The 12,840-nt window shown below is 38.8% G+C and overlaps 1 non-coding gene across 1 annotated transcript; it reads left to right on the top strand.

The window, feature by feature from the left end:
• The first annotated feature begins 3,840 nt into the window (after positions 1-3,840).
• LOC141699119 (small nucleolar RNA R71) lies at positions 3,841-3,947 on the top strand. The gene has a single exon (XR_012565605.1). It is a non-coding gene; the product is annotated as a small nucleolar RNA R71 (small nucleolar RNA).
• The last annotated feature ends 8,893 nt before the right edge of the window (positions 3,948-12,840 follow it).

Genomic DNA, 12,840 nt, shown 5'->3' with positions numbered 1-12,840 from the left:
AAGACCTCGACTTCAAGCATCACATTTAACGGCATCTCATCCTTCCTCATAAGATTTCCCACTCTTTGGCAATGAGCACATCTTAAAATGAACTGATGATCATCCTTAAACAAAGTAGGCCAGAAAAAACCTGCTTGTAGAATACGAGTTGCCGTCTTCTCACCACCATAATGTCCACCATAAACTATGGAGTGGCAGTCTCGTAATATCCCCTCCGTCTCACAGAATGGGATACATCTCCTGATGATCTGGTCAGCTCCCTGTCTAAACAAATAAGGTTCATCCCATATATACCACTTCACCTCATGCAAAAACTTCTTCTTTTGAGCTGTATTCATATTAGGAGGCATTATATTGCTGACAAGATAATTCATAATATATGGGAACCATGGCTCTTCCTCCTGAACTGCGAACAACTGCTCATCCGGAAAAGATTCGTTGATCAATGTCTTATCATGTGAAGTAGACTCGGGATTCTCCAATCTAGAGAGATGGTCAGCTACTTGATTCTCAGTACCTTTTCGATCCTTGATCTCTAACTCAAATTCCTGTAGCAAGAGCACCCAATGAATGAGTCTAGGCTTCGAATCCTTCTTGGAAACCAAATAGTGAATGGCCGCATGATCAGTGAACACTGTCACCTATGTCCCAAGCAAATAAGATCGAATTTTTTGAAACCAAAGACTATAGCCAAGAGATCCTTCTCAGTAGTGGTGTAGTTCATTTGAGCTCCATTTAAAGTCTTACTAGCATAATAGACCACATGAAAGAGATTATTCTTTCGCTGCCCAAGAACTGCGCCCACCGCATAATTACTCACATCACACATCATCTCAAAAGGCTCTATCCAATCAGGTGTTGTAATAACTGGTGCAGTTATCAAACTCTTCTTGAGCATCTCGAATGCCGTCAAACAATTATCATCAAATTTGAAAGGCACATCCTTCTCAAGCAAGTTGCACAACGGCTTAGATATCTTCGAAAAGTCCTTGATGAAACGCTGATAAAAACCCGCATGACCAAGAAAACTATGGATTCCTTTCACAGAAATAGGCAGTGGAAGATTTTCAATGACTCCCACCTTGGCTTTGTCCACCTCAAGACCCTTGCTAGAGACCTTATGCCCAAGAATAATGCCTTCACGCACCATAAAGTGACATTTTTCCCAATTGAGCACCAAATTAGTTTCCACACACCTTTTGAGCACCGCACGAAGATTATTCAAACATTCATCATACGAATGTCATAAGAGGGAGAAGTCGTCCATGAACACCTCTACATTATTTCCAATCATATCAGAAAATATAGCCATCATACATCTCTGAAAAGTGGCAGGTGCGCCACATAAGCCAAACGAAACTCTGCGAAAAGTAAACGTGCCAAATGGACAAGTGAAGGTAGTCTTTTTTTGATCCTCTGGTGCAATACATATCTGATTATACCCTGAATAACCATCCAGAAGATAATAATACTCGTGACCGGCCAACCTGTCAAGCATCTGATCAATAAATTTAAGAGGGAAGTGATCCTTCCTTGTGGCTTTGTTCAACTTTCTGTAGTCCATGCCTACCCTCCATCATGTGACTGTTCGAGTGGGGATGAGCTCGTTGTTCTCATTTGCTACCACAGTAATACCTCCTTTCTTAAGTACACATTACACGGGGCTCACCCAAAAACTGTCAGAAATAGGATAAATGATTCCTGCATCCAGCCACTTCAGAATTTCTTTCTTCACCACTTCTTTCATGATAGGATTAAGTCTGCGCTGTTGCTCAACAGTTGGCTTACTACCCTCTTCTAGCAGAATTTTATGCATGCAGTATGAAGGGTTGATCCCCTTGATGTCTGTTATAGTTCATCCGATAGCCGATTTGAATTCTCTCAAGATCCTTAAGAGCTTGTCCTCCTCACTACCTGAAAGGTCAGATGCAATAATAACAGGTAAAGTAGATACATCACCTAAAAAAGCATACCTCAAGTGTTCAGGCAATGGTTTAAGCTCCAAGGTAGGTGCTTCCTCAATAGATGGTTTGAGCTTTCCTTCAGCATTTTTGAGGTCAAAAGTACCAAGAGATTCAAATGGCATGTCTAGCTTTTGCCTCCAAAGAGAAGCATTTAGATATTATAGTTGCTCATTGCCATCCTCATCCTCACTGTCAAAATCCCCCACTAAGGCTTTCTCTAATATATCAGACATTAGCATATGATCAAGTTCTGAAGTAACCGCAGAATCAATCAAATCCACCTTTAAGCACTCCTCGTCTTCTATAGGGAATTTCATTGTTTTGAATACATTGAATGTCACATCCTGATCCTGCACCCTCATAGTAAGTTCACCTTTCTGCACATCTATCAAGGTACGGCCTGTAGCCAAGAAAAGTCTCCCCAAGATTATGGGAATCTTCTTATCTTCCTCGAAATCCAGAATAACAAAGTCTGCAGGAAAGAAGATCTTATCCACCTTTACTAGCACATCCTCCACTATGCCTCATGGGTATGTAATCGAACGATCAGCCAATTATAGAGACATGTAGGTGGGCTTTGGATCAGGCAAATTCAAATTTTTTAAAGATCGACAAAGGCATTAGATTGATGCTTGCTCCCAAATCACACAGGCACTTGTCAAAAGACAACTTGCCAGTGGTGCAAGGAATGGTGAAGCTACCTGGATCTTTAAGCTTTAGAGGTAACTTTTGTTGCAGCACAGTACTGCATTCTTCCGTTAGAGCAACGGTCTCAAGTTCATCCAGTTTCACCTTCCTTCAAAGAATACTCTTCATAAATTTCGCATAACTAGGCATTTGCTCCAGAGCCTCAGCGAAAGGTATATTGATGTGAAGTTTCTTGAACACCTCCAGAAACTTACTGAACTGCTTATCCAACTTTTGTTATTGCAATCTCTTAGGGAAAGGTGGTGGAGGATAGAGCTGTTTCTCCCCTGTATTACCCTCAGGCAGAGTGTGTTCCACAATAGTCTTCCTTGGTTCCGCCGCTTTCTCCTTTTGCTTAGCTTCTTCATCACCAACTTCAGCTTCTCCTTCTTTTGCTTTTTCAGCATCAGCAACTTTTCCAGACCTTAAGGTAATAGCCTTGACTTGCTCTTTAGCTTCCTTCCTACCTGGCACTTCAGTATCGCTGGGAAGTGTGCCTGGTTGATGATTGATCACTGCATTGGCTATTTGACCGATTTGATTTTCCAAGGTCTTGATAGAAAGCGCCTGACTTTTGCACAACAACTTAAGTTCCTCAAAATCAGCACTAGAGGGTGGAGCTGCACCTCCTTATTGAGGATATGATTGCCTTTGAGCATAATGCTGTGGTTGCTGGAATCCAGTTAGATTGAACTGTTTACTTACGCCTTGCTGATATGGTTGCTGAATAGCATTCTGATTATTACTCCAGCTGAAATTTGGATGATTTCTGTTGTTAGGATGATAAGTAGCTGGCACAGGCTGCTGCGGTCGCTGATAATTGTTCACATACTGAATAGATTCATTAATAAGAGAACACTGATCCATAGCATGAGAACCTGCATAAAGCTCACAAACCATAGCTATCTGATTGACTCCATCGGTGGCTAGAGAATCGACCTTCATAGACAGCGCTTGGAGCTGCGCTGCAATAGCTGTAGCTACATCAACTTCTAGAATACCTTCTACCTTCCTAGGCATCATCCTTTGAGTTGGGTTTTGATGCTCATTTGCAGCCATAGTCTCAATAAGATTATAAGCCTCAATATAGCTTTTGGCCCACAAGGCGCCTCCAGCTGCTACATCGAGCATGGGTCGAGATTGGGCCCCCAAATCATTATAGAAACCAGTGATCACCATCCAATCAGGCATACCATGATGTGGACACTTTCTCAACATTTCCTTGTAGCGCTCCCAAGCTTCGCACATAGATTCTGTAGATTACTGCATAAACTGAGTAAGAGCACTCCTCATAGCCGCAGTCTTCACCATTGGATAGAACTTCACCAGAAACTTCTGCGCAAGATCTTGCCAAGTAGTGATGGACCCAGCTAGTTCAGAATGTAACCAGTGCTTAGCTTTATCCCTCAGTGAAAATAGGAAAAGCCTCATCTTGATAGCCTCATCATTCACACCATTATATTTGAAAGTACTACAGATCTTGACAAAATTCCTGATGTGCATGTTGGGATCTTCAGTAGCAGCACCTCTAAAAGAAACAGAATTCTCCACCATCTGAATAGTGCCCGGCTTGATTTCAAAGTTCTTGGCTTCAATAGCCGGGTGCATGATGCTTGACTGAATGTCATCAATTTTAGGCCGAGAAAAGTCCATAAGAGCTGGATCTGCCGGAACTATACGATCGCCCATGATTACTGGCTCTTTCTGCTCACTTCCTGAATCCGAATCTTCAAAATCTATCTTCTCCGGAATATCAAGAACTTCGTATGTCTCCTCAGCCGTATCTAAAGTCCTCTTGCGAGTACGAGAACGTGTTTCCATAAACGCTCGCTAAGGTACCTGAAACACAACCGGAAACAATAAGTAACACGTCTTAATTAATGAGTCCTAATGACCACTGATGGTAGGTACATAAACTAAACAAATACGTCGAGTCCCCGGCAGCGGCGCCAAAAACTTGTTAGGGCGAAAACACGCGCTAATAATACACGCAAGTATACGCGTTCGCAAGTAATATAGAATACTTTCTAGTTCGTTCCCACAGAGACTCGGACTAATTATGTTCAATTAACACTCACTCACTAATGTATAATTACTTCTCAATGTTAAAATAATAGCACTTAGATTTGATTAACTAATTATTAACTACAATTAACTACGAGAATTAAGCACTTAATTGACACTCGAATTAACAATATTAAAACACACATGAGATCACAACTTCATTACTACTTCCTTTAATAGTCATTGTTATTACCCTTAGCATGCAACAATGATGATATTAATCGAACAACACGAAACTGATAAAAGCCAACTTTCATTGTACTAATACCATTCTACCAAGCATCCACAATTAAGATAGAAGTTGAATAGGCATCAATTATGTTGAGACCCTATATGTCTACAGAATTTGACAATATAACGATTTAAGTGCAAGTTATTCCTTTTGATTAGACAGGGCAAGTAAAACGATTAGAGTTACCCACTAATCATGCATACACATACATGAACCTATGCTTCACAAGAGATTAACACCCTATCTTATACGTTCGCGACGTACATAAGATGAATAAGCACAACCAATACTAGATATCATACAATCATCATACACTAAGGTATTAAAAAACTAAATAAAGAATTCCATAGTAAATCCGTTACGACCCTATGATCACGATTAGCCCATGATAGCACTCATCGTCATCATGGGTTCATATGAAAACATGATAATAACATACGAGAATAATAACTAAAACTACTTATATTAAACCAGAGTACGTCACAAGAGTAAATAGGTTCAAAGCAAGAAAAACTAGCATCCAACGTTACAACGAAATAAAGAATCACAAGAAAATATGATTCCTCTTCGTTGCGGTGTGCTAAAATGGTCTTCTTCCTTATCTCCTCGCTCCTTGATTAATACTAAGATCCAACCTTTGTGAAACGTCTCTGAAAACTACTTATATAGGAGTCCTATAAAACCCAGCTAACTCAGAAGTTGGAAGTTAAACAGAACCAGGAGTCTAAAATAATTAATCTAAAATTCCATCCCTGAGCGGCCGCTCAGCATTCCTGAGCAGGCGCTCAGCTTCCTGAGCGGGCGCTCAGATTCCTGAGCAGGCGCTCAGCTTCCTGAGCGGGCGCTCAGATTCCTGAGCGGTCGCTCAGCAGAGCTGAGCGAGCGCTCAGACCCCTTCTGGAAAATGCTCTGTTTTTGCTCCCAATCTTTGCTGCATTCTGCTCCTATCTTCCCACTTGCAATGTCAAACACATGCCAAGGCTTATTCTTGATGAAATCTCTCCAGAAATGCAAATAATACCCTGAAATGCACAGACACTAGAAAAACGCATCAAATACACAAAATACTTGATTTCAAGACATCAATTCAAGCCATTATAAGACGTTCTAAGTGGTATAAAATGCCACTTTAACATATCCTGGTATTCAAACTTAAATTTCTATCTTCCCCAATCCTCTTGCTAATTCTTCAGCAATCTTAATAATATTCAATCTTTCCTTTCTACTCAAGGCATCTGTCACTAAATGGACCTTGCCTGGGTGGTAATTAATAGAAAAATCGCAGTCCTTAATTAATTCTGACCAAAATTCAAACATTGAAAACTTAGAATATAGTTACTGATTTCCCAACCTTTGTAAGGAAATCTCCAGGTGTTCCGCTTGGTCTTCCTTAGTCCTTGAGTGGATGAGGATGTTACCAATAAATAAAATTACAACTTATCCAAGGATTCCTTTTACACTCTGTTTATTAAACCTATAAGGAGAATGGTGCATTTGTTAATCCAATAACATCACTAGAAAATCATAATGTTCATATATGGTTCTGAATGCAGTCTTTGGTATGTCTTCAAGCTTGATCTTAATTGATGTTAGCCCGATCTGAAATCAATCTTTGAGAAACCACATGTTCCCTTAATTGGGTCACATAAGTAATAAATTCTAGGTAGGGTTACTTATTCCTATTTATCAACTTATAAAACTTCCGATAATTGGTACATAATCTCATACTTTTATTCTTCTTTTCCATATACAACACTGGTGCACCTCATGGGGATACACCGAGTCTGATCACCCCCATATCCAATAACTCCTGCAATTGCCTAACTAACTCTTTCATTCCCACTGGCAATACAATACAGATCCTTTGATACTAGTTTGGCTTCGGGTACTAAATTAATATAAAACTCAATTTCACGATCTGGTGGCAATCCTGGTAATTCATCTGAAAGACGTTCGGAAATTCCCTGGCTATTGGACTCTCGTCCAGATTAGGTGCCTCTTTCTCAATGTCTACTATGTGGGCTAACCAATCCATTCCTAGAATCACATTGAACCCTCCTAGGTCAAAGGGAATTAGGTCAGCTGAAAGGAATGCCCGTGGATTTTTAGTTGACACTCAAGATAGAATTGACTCACTGAAACTCTGTCCTGATCGGCCACTTCTATGGTCAAGGGCTCGGCTAAGTCTTCCAACATCAAATCCATTTTATTCACACATTATTTTGATATAAGGACTTAGACGCTCCTGAATCAAATAAAACTTTAACAGGTATGGAGTTGAGAGAAAGCGTACCTGCGACTACGCCCGAGTCCTAGGCGTCGGATCTCTTGGTCATTTTGAAGGTTCTGGCCCTAGCTATGCTGGACGTTGGTCCTTGGGATACAGTACCTTAAGTATCCATTCCACAGCTCCTCGCAATATGCCCAACCTTTCCACAGTTATAACAAGTAACTTCTGGATTTTATGGCTTGAATTCCGAAGCATAATGACTCTTATGACCATATTTGAAACATTGAACATTCTTTTTGCAGGACCACTATGTCTCCTGCCATATGACTTACAATCTACTGCCGACTTGACTAACTGGGCTGAAGTGGAGGCAACTGAAGTAGCACTAGGCCTAGCCCGGGAGAAACTCTGTCTCCTAAATCTTTTATTCCTGTTTCGTCCAAACCATTTCTAAAACTCCTGGCTGGATTGTCCTTGATCCACCTTGTCGATAACACCCTCAGACTTCCTCTTCTTATCACCCTTTTCCTTGACGGCCAATTTCCGATCACTCTTAATTACTAGGGCGGCCTAAACTATGGAAGGATATGTCTTGAGTTGCAATGCCACAACTCCACAGCGAATTTCAGGCTTCAACCCTTGTTGAAACCTCCTTGCCTTCTGGGTCTCCGTATTACATACTCAGGAACTAATCGGGCCAATTCCGAAAACTTGGTCTCATACTTCGACACACTTCTTTTACCTTCTTTCTATTCTAAAAACTTAACTTCTAACTGATTATATAGACAATATGGAAAATACTTCTCCATGAACAATTCTATAAATCTGGTCCAAGAAACAAGACCTTCTCTTTCCAACGCACGAGTGGATTCACACCAATAATTTGCGTCACCCTTAAGAAAATAACTCGTATAATCCGTCTTAAGATCATCACTTACCTGAGTGAGGGTAAAAGCCTTTTACATTTCCTTAAGCTAATTTCTGGAAGCAACCGGGTCCACTGCACCTTTAAACTCTGGGGGCTTAGCAGACTGAAAGGACTTAAAACTAATAACTCGGTTCGACTCTCTTTGTTGATGTTGCTGCTACTAAATCTGTTGGATTAACGGCTGCTGTAGTTGTTGATGCTGGCACAACATATCTAGAATTTCGCTTATAGCTGGACCCTCAGCAAAACTACTACTATTTCCTTTAGACTGGGTAGCTTTCTTGGGTGGCATTTTCTTGAAATATAACAGTGGATTTATTCAAAAACATAACGAAAATGTATGACAAAAATTATCACCGTTTAAGGAGCACCTATATCAGGAAAATGCTGCCCATACAAAATACCCATGTCTTTATCATCATGATCCATTTATAAAAGATATCTAGATTAACAACACTAGAAATAATAGCAACAATGACAACAGTAGAACCAACAACAGTACAGAAAACTGAAATATAAAGATACTAAACACCGTAGCATGGATCCTCAATACAACAACAAATGATTAACTTCCCACCATTTTTCAAATACAGCAGCTAAACTAATCCAATATACAACAAAACTTGGCTAACTATATCAGCCACAAACTACATAGAGCAAACTGGTAAACCAAGTCAAACTTAAGGAACTTTGGACTCTACTAGGCACATTAATCTGTGTTTCAACTAACCAATCCCCCAAAGGCGATTTCCTATCACCTCCAAATAACCTGCTAACCATTGAATTAACCTTTTTAAGGCTGCAATCTTCCCTATCGAATCCTGAATCTTCTCTACTGTCTTCATTTTTGAAATAACAACCTGATATGAAGCCTTTATTCCTCCTCACAGTGAGTTTTTATTTACCTTCAATAACTAGCAGTGTCTAACTGTAGAAGTTACTAAAGAAATTCATTACCATGGAATATCGAATGGAATTTCAAAATCAAGGAATTACTTATAAAGGAAGGAAAAGTGAAGAATATGTAGATACGACCAGGAGCAACCATACAAGTACGTAAGATCACCAGTCTTAGTACCTTATAGTTTACAACACATAATTCGGTGGCGTCCCACCTGACCTTTTGTCATACAAACAAATAGTCAAATCATATGCATTGTTTACCCAATCAGCCGACAGAATTACTGAGGAAAGAAATAATGTTTAAATAGAAAGTTTATAGGTAGGGAGGAGAATATAGATGATGATGAAATCAACACAGCCTCAGGTTGGCTTACTTCGAGTTTGATCTTCTTACGGGAAAACGAGCAACTTATTAGGTGATATACAATCATTCTGGGAAACAAGATGTGTCTCAAGAAATGCGTACAAGGGTTCAAGATATAAACAACAGTACTGATACACATACTCCACAAAACTTGGATATCATAGCAGTCGTCGACTGTCACACCCCAAACATTTACAAAAGACAATATACGAGTAATTATACTAGTTAACAAAAGGAAGTAAATACACCCGAATCCAAGATCTTTATAGTTTAGGGTTTGGAACAGCCCAACACTATTAACTATTAAAACCTGATTCCAATATCGAGTCCTCACACACAAAATCACTAACTACCTGAGCTCGAACATACGAATCAGCATCACAAGTCTTACACATTGTCTACTTGAATCTAACCATATCTGCTAGCTATAATATCAGGGTAAGCAAGTAGTGAGCCAAATGCTCAACAAGCACTATAATATACATAAACAAGAATAATACATTAACAATGGAATTGAAAGATTCAACAATATTGTATCAAGAGATAAACTTTTAGAATGATGGCATCTTTTATTGTAATAAAACAATTCAAAACCATTTCCTTATCAAAAACCATTTTATGACACTATGGATTACAGCTAGTGATCAGCCGCGAAGTAATCCCGAACCTCGCTGGGTTCTAGAACATTAATGGGATCCCTAGGAAACTTTTAAGCCAACAAATTTAGAGCGGAAAGGACTTGCGTCTCAGTCCAGATCCACTATCTAAAGAAAATATTTGTCCCCCTTTGGGACTGGAAATCAAAATTTTAACTTTTTATTTAAAAAAAACTGATGCCAAGTGACGGTTAATTTCTAAAATAGTGAGCATGTTTATCAAGGGTTCTAGATCAACTTTGAAGCACAGGGAATAGGTCCACTAAATTTCAAGGCCATGATCAACTAGACTATACTTTATCAAGGAAATTGCAAGGTTTCCAATTCACAAGGAATTTGACAATGAGATTTAGCATGGTTATCAGATAGTATGAAGGAACTAATTCAAACTAGGTTCAAGGTAATGGTTCCAGATAAGAAATAGGTATTAAAATATAAAGAAGGTGAGCATCAGTTTAAAGTATAACATGGTATCATGTTTTAGGGGTAAAAATAGGGTTATAAAGCAATCATGAACAAATTTTAAGGGAAAGCTGACTTTTAGGTATCAAGATAAGGTTACTGAGTATAATTTGCACAGGGTTCCACATCACAATTACTTGGTATATTAGCATGGTATGACTTTTGATTTACTTGCATAGAAATCTCCAAGCAAAGTTAAACTACTTGCAATAGATACTTGAGGGTTTATGGCATTTGCATATAATACGAAAGATAGATTTGAAACCATTGGGATCATATATATCAAGGTAAATTAGAATACTCGCATCATATATAAAAGCTAGGCTAACACTATCTTGCAGTATAAACAAAAAGGTAGGTTGAAAGACTTGCCTTGAGAAAGGCTTGACTGGAAGGTGGGAGCAACTCGAGCTTCACTCGACTTTAATGAAAAGTTTACCCTCGTCTCGAGATCCTACACAAAATAATAATATCCTCATTATAATATATACTCTCTAACTCAACCTAATTATAAACCAAAATTACGCACATTGGCACTTAGGCCTATATACACATAAACGCTTATAATTACCTTATAAGCATAATAGTTCACATAGCCACTCATGTTCACATAGAATATTTAATTACATAATATATAAATACACACTATATTGTATCACTAGGCTTGGATGATCTCACTCCACTTACTCAAGTCACTTAGTTATGCTAAACTAGCCAAAACTCTTAATATCGTCCTCATAACTCGAAGTGCCTTTTCTAAACCATCAAGTTCTTATGGACCCTGACTTAGGCCTTACACTCTACTGACCTGATACTATCTTACAACTATGGTGGTCAACCTAGGCCTCACTCATAAGTGCCCTAAAACTAATGGTTAAGTGATTTTGCTCATTATAGTGATTTCAGGGTGACACCAATGGGTTTATGAGTACAATTGACACCCTTACAATTCAATTTTACCTCTCAAACTTCTAAACTAGACTCTTCTTACCATAAGGCAACTCACAAACTTGGTGTGGCTCAAGGGCCTAGCTTGGGCCTACGTGGGCCTAAGCTTAAAGTCCAATGTTCCCCTGTTTTCTGGACAGGAAAGTGCCATGTTTTGCACTAACTTATGACACATGATTCTAACTTAATTCCTATGAAATATGGCTGGAAAAAATCCTCTGACACTCCCTCTAACTAGGGCTAACCAAAGCCTAGTGAGGGCCTACCCAAGACATGGTCAAAACTCCTTATTTCTAAGTTGCAACAAAAATGTCCCCTGCTGGACAGATTCTAAATTTTTGTGTGTGCACCTGCACCTCACTAAATGGTTGGGTTTCTCTAATTTATGACTTCTAGACTCAATTATACCCCAAGTCTTAACTCCTCGTGGCTTGGGCCTAACAATGCCTAAGAAATGCCCATTCAAAATCAAACACAAAACTCACATGCAAATCTGGAAAAATTTATCCTAGCCTTTCCACCTTAACTCCCACTTTAAAACCACGAATTAAATCTCAACCAAGGAAAATTTACTACTATAAGACTCTAAACTAAGGCCTCAACCAATAATGGAGATCATCCATGCCGTATAGTACCAACATGCAAAATAAAACTTAACATGCAACTCAAGATGATCACTAAATCGAGTTCGACTAAACAAGAGGGTTATTAGCTCATAAATTCGACTTAAAATACTTAACTACTTCAAAAGATCATCCACACTACCTTTTAACAACTAAGATCAAGCATAATATCAAGGAAACAATTTGTTTTAAGCACATATAAGGTCGAATTTAACACAAACTAAGCACGCATGTACATTTTCGAAAAGAAGAGCATATATAAAATGATTATAATTAAAAATAATGCCCTATCTCTAACATGCAAATTAGAATATGACTTTACAACTAAAGATCAGTAGCATGCAAAGGTTTTAAAAGAGTTTAATTCATGGAAACACTTAGTTTATGCACATAAAAAGTATATCTCATAGAGAACTCTTTAATCCACATGAATTAAGAGTTTCTCTTTGGAGATCACATAAAATCAAGACATGCAAGCATTAAACTTCATCTCATAAGCATGGAACTTCTTGTAAAGTGTATATTATATGAATGGGTAATGGAATTACACTAGAATGGCAAGGATTTGATGAAGAAAAATTTGAAGGGAATGGGGGAAGGGGCTTCGGCCGAATGAAGAAAAAGAGAGGGGGAGGAGAGAAAATTTGAGAGTGAAAATGATGAGCTTGAGTGGAGTGTGGTTTTGGGTTAACTCCTCTCTTTATGGTTCATCATGCACTAATTCAATAGTGGAATTTGGAATGTACTAAAGTGCCCTTCTCCAATAACTAAGCAATAGT

Source organism: Apium graveolens, chromosome 11, assembly GCF_009905375.1.
Source record: "Apium graveolens cultivar Ventura chromosome 11, ASM990537v1, whole genome shotgun sequence".
Lineage (NCBI taxonomy): Eukaryota > Viridiplantae > Streptophyta > Magnoliopsida > Apiales > Apiaceae > Apium > Apium graveolens.
This window is presented reverse-complemented; position numbering and strand designations above follow the sequence as displayed.